General features: G+C 43.3%; 1 pseudogene; it reads left to right on the top strand.

Moving 5' to 3' along the window:
- The first annotated feature begins 10 nt into the window (after positions 1-10).
- Positions 11-4,320, top strand: LOC135538563 (transcriptional regulator Kaiso-like; annotated as a pseudogene).
- The last annotated feature ends 696 nt before the right edge of the window (positions 4,321-5,016 follow it).

Genomic DNA, 5,016 nt, shown 5'->3' with positions numbered 1-5,016 from the left:
ACTGCCGCTGCCAGATCGGTTCCGTCGTCTTCTGGGGCTTCTCTGTTCTTGATCGGACAGAGGCGTAGCTAGCGTTTTTTATGCTAACATCCTAAAGATGAGAGCTTGGTAAAGAATAATCAGGAATGACTACCTAATCTGCTGTTTCGGTCATTCTGCGTTGTTTATATACGAGCTTCAGAAACAGTACATGATGGGGTGCGAGTGTAAACAGGTCCCCCTTGAAACAATGCAGCACGATGCTCGATGTTCCGCATAGTACATTAGACTGGAACTGACTTTTAGCAGTCGCTTAAGCAATGTCGCTGGCTTAAAAAATAATAATTGTGGTCTGTATTAATTATCTCAAATAATGCCATTGAGCATATTTAGTTTCAAAGGTTTGAACTGCAGCAAATGTGGAACTATTTTGACACAGTTGTTGCGACTCCTGTTGGCCATGCATGAACTAGCAGTAGGTCACACCGACGGTAACAAGGAGATTGACGTTTTGTTGTCTACAACCATCTACCGATACTTCGTTTGGAAAGAACATCAATCATACGGCTTGGCGTTGCAGGTAAATACCAAGTGTTAGCTACTTGTAGAAACCAACATCGTATATTGGCCCCATACAATAATTGTGTAATGATGGAAGATCAACTCTCACCAAAAGGCCGCGAACCAGGAAGGGAACATCCGTACCTATGTTAATAGCTAGCTAAACTAGATCCTCTTCATATAATCTATCAATATGAAGCCGTATTTCCCTAATGTAAAATAAGACATTGTACAAGGCTACCTTAAATCACTACCATAATAGCTTTTTATTTGAAAAATACATTAGATGTGATTGGCATGCAAGACTATTGTGTAGACCGGCCTTCTGTTTGTGAATGGTGTTAGGCTAACGAGCTAACGTTAGCTAGATGGCAAGTTACAAATAATGATATTGGTTGTCGCTCTCTCCTCCCCCAACAATATTTGTACAGACTTTGACTTTTATTGATCAATTATGGCTTTATCTCGTTAGCTAGCTAGCAATGTAGCTAGTTTGCCAACTATTTTATTCACCCCAACAGCCAGCAGAATGGGTAGCTTGCTGACTCCCTCTGCCTTTAAAACAATGAGGTACTATGAATGCATGATGAGGTCATCCAACAAGAAGTGAAAGGTGATTTGCAATTTACAGCTAATAGGGCAGTAAAGGAACTGTAAGACCTGGGATGGAGGACATTTTTGTATATTGATATAATAGACTGTCAAGTGAATGCATTTATTCGTTGCTCTTGTCTTCACCCCACAGGGATGTCGGGCCTAAAGCTGATCTCTGCAACTGACACCCGATATTCAGGAACGGTGCTGAAGTCGATGAATGACAACGAAATAACGGATTGTTCTGCGACGTCACCATAATTATACAGGACCGTAAATTTAGAGCGCACAAAAACATATTGTCGGCGTCGAGTACTTATTTCCACCAACTTTTCTCAGTGGCTGGACAGGTGATTGAGTTAAATTTCATAAAGGCGGAAATCTTTGAGGAAATCTGAATTACATTTACAGTTCCAAGATTGTCCGCGTTCGCTCTGACATGCTCAAGGAGCTTATCCATGCTGGGCAGATGTTGGGGGTGAAGTTCATTGCGAATCTAGGCGTACCGCTCTCACAAGTCAAGGGCCTACCTGGCCTGTCCAAAGACACAGAAAACAATGAGGTGAGCTCTGTGGACAAAAAAACAGTACAGAGCCAACGATGCCCATTATCACCGAGTCCTTTTCACTGTCTGCAGAGGAGTTCAACCAGACTGACCGGGTGGATCAGGACTCAGACGATGACATTATGTTTGTGTCCAAAACGGACGCCATCAAAAATGCAAGCCCTCTGAAATCATTGATTTGGATGCACCCGAAACAGAGGAAGCCTCTGTGACAAAGCAACCGGGAGAGGCCAGACCCCCTGCTTTGACAAAGGACCAAGAGAAATGGTCAAAACAGCCCCGCACCTTAACAGCTCCTCTCAGACCCTGCGAGACCACAGTCCTCTGAACATCCCTATGGTGTCCCCTGACCCCAGTTCCAATATTCCATCTTCACCTGCTGTAGCCTCGTCTTGCAGCACATCCACAATGCCGGCTAGAATTGGCACTTTCATCCCCAAACTCCACAGCACCTCCCTGCCCTCAGAAACCCCAGAGATAATAGGGATCCATAAGAAGCAGGTCACACTAGCTCAAAAGGGCAACTTAAAAAATCAAGCTCTCGGATGTGACTTCACCAGGCGGATTCATCAATGAGGCAGGCATTAGCATTCCCCAAGCGGCTGCAGCTGCAAAAAAGACAATCACACTAGATAAGGCCTCAGAGCTCGCTCAATTTCTCCAGGCTGCAAGGTGTATGCCAATATCGGGGAGAACACATATGACATTGTCCCCATGAAGGACGATCCCGGTGAGGGAGATTCTAAAAACAGTAGAGGGGCAAAGAGGTCTCTGATGGCCACACCTCTTCAACCTTTCAACACCTCTCAACTGCCACAGGGTGCTTCGAGCAAGAAGAAGGCCAAAAGCGAGCAGGACGATCACTATGAGCTCATCATGGACGGGAAGACCTTCTTTGTGTGCGTGGTCTGTAAGCGTCCCTACGTGTGCCTGACGAGCCTCCGGCGCCACTTCAACACCCACTCTTGGGAGAAGAAGTACCCATGCCACTACTGTGACAAGGTGTTCGCCCTGGCTGAGTACCGGACGAAACACGAGATCCACCACACGGGTGAGCGGAGGTACCAGTGCCTGCTATGCAACGAGATGTTAATCAACTACCAGCTACTGTCAACTCACTGCAAACAGGCCCACAACCAAGACCCGTCTGGGAGGAAACAGAAGGACGACACCGACAACAACTTGTACCGCCTGCTCCCTTGCAAAACGGTGCAGTTCAAGACCTACTCTCATGAGACGGACGGTTCAGATCCAGGAGGGGTCCCTATTATCCAAGAGGATGGGAGCGTCCAGCATTAACCCTGGAAGGGCAGCCCAACCCACTACCGTTACAGTCCACCCAGGGCAAGATGTTAAACTGGGATGACATATTTGTGGCGCATGAGGCACAGCCTCGACCAGCTGCGCCGCCCACCGACCAGGAGCCACCCCATCCAACCTCCCCCAGGCTCGTCGGAGTTTGAGTTTGTCATACCAGAGACCTACTGAGCAGGGTGGCTCACCGATCTGTGCCTTGTCAGTGGGGTCCCCTTCTCGAATTCTGTTTCCTGGATCCATGTCAAATATCATCCATGTTGTCTTTTAAAATGTTCAACAGTTGTTTTGTAGGAAGTTCCTATGTGCACTAGCTAACCCATCTGGAGTGTAGTATGACTTTTTTGTTCTTATCATGCTCGTCATTGAACTGTCTATTGTCTCATTGTATTTCTACTGACGCTTTTTAATGGTAAATATTTCCAAGAACTTTGGAGTGCTCATGCTGTTCAACAGAAGGACCCTCAATCTAGTCATATAAATGTATTTATTGTTGGTACATATTTTTATTTTATGATTTTTTTTTATAGAGGCAAAATATGTTATGCCTTTGAGAAGATAATGTACAGTTTATTTTCAAACCACAGAGATTGGATCAGGATGTGGGATATTGATGGAATTAATTGATACTGAAACGATGCTCTTTCTGCACACAGGGATTCAGATACCAGCTCATTGATGGGATACATTGCTTCAAATACCATATGTGTTGATTAAAATCTGGATTGTTCAAATTTCTATTAGATTATTTTTGTGCCACAAATGAAGAGGCAATGAGCTCAAATGACTGGTTTTGCTGTGTTTGTAATTAATGGTTGATTATCACACTTCTGCCCAATGTTGAAGGGAAACGCAATAATTATTTAGTAGTTGAATTGGTTGCACAAACCTATTTAAGACTTAATTATGTCCATTAAATGTTGAAGTCCTTGCAAATGGTTTGATCATGACTTACCTTACATGGTCTACTCTTTTGTTGGGACCTTTTTTTCCTTTCATATGCTGGCCATATATTTTGCAGTCTTTCTAAAAGTCATGTTCTGTCAAGGATGAAGCCGCCTGCTACTTTGTATGTATAAAGTTAGTCTATGTAGTGTATCATAGTACTCATGTAACTCATTGGAATCATGTTCCTTTTTCTTCCCAGTCTTGTCTTGTCAGTATGTAGTTGAATAGAGTTGGACTGTAGAGCTAACTTGACATTTTATACTGCTTCAGTATGTCCTTCAATAAGGGCACTTCCAGCTTTTATGGTTTAAAGCAAAAATTACAAAATTAACAGTGGTGTCTTCTACATAATTGTGCTAAACACCTTTTTTAATTTTTAAATGTTCTTTGTTTAAATAATGTATTTATTAGGTCTTAGTGCTGAACAACTGTTAATAAAGTAAATAAAACTAAAGTGTGTCTCATTTCACAGAAGGAAGAAATCGTTAGCTTGAGATGGCTGTCCTTTTGTATGAAGAAGGATAATTCTGGTTGTTGTCCTGACTCCCATAGAAATGAAAGAAGATCATTCTGGTAGTTGTCCTGACTCCCATAGTAATGGAGGAGGATAAATCTGGTAGTTGTCCTGACTCCCATAGTAATGAAGGAAGATACATCTGGTAGTTGTCCTAACTCCCATAGTAATGGAGGAGGATAAATCTGGTAGTTGTCCTGACTACCAAAGTAATGGAGGAAAATTAATCTGGTAGTTGTCCTGACCCTCTTAGTAATGCAGGACAATGAATCTGGTAGTTTTCCTGACTCCGTAGTAAATTCGAAGGAGGATAAATCTGGTAAAGGTCCTAACTCCCATTATATTGGAGGAGAATGAATCTGGTAGTTGTCCTGATTCCCATGGTAATGAAGGGCGATAAATCTGGTAGTTGTCCTGACTCCCGTAGTAATGGAAGGCGATGAATCTGGTAGTTGTCGCGACTCCCTTAGTAGCGAAGGAGGGATACATCAAGTAGTTGTCCTGACTCCCATAGTAATAGAGGGAAATGAATCTGGTAGTT

The sequence above is a fragment of the Oncorhynchus masou genome, unplaced genomic scaffold (genome assembly GCF_036934945.1).
Source record: "Oncorhynchus masou masou isolate Uvic2021 unplaced genomic scaffold, UVic_Omas_1.1 unplaced_scaffold_9827, whole genome shotgun sequence".
NCBI lineage: Eukaryota > Metazoa > Chordata > Actinopteri > Salmoniformes > Salmonidae > Oncorhynchus > Oncorhynchus masou.
Note: the sequence above shows the minus strand (reverse complement) of the source record. Positions and strands in the feature narration are given on the sequence as shown.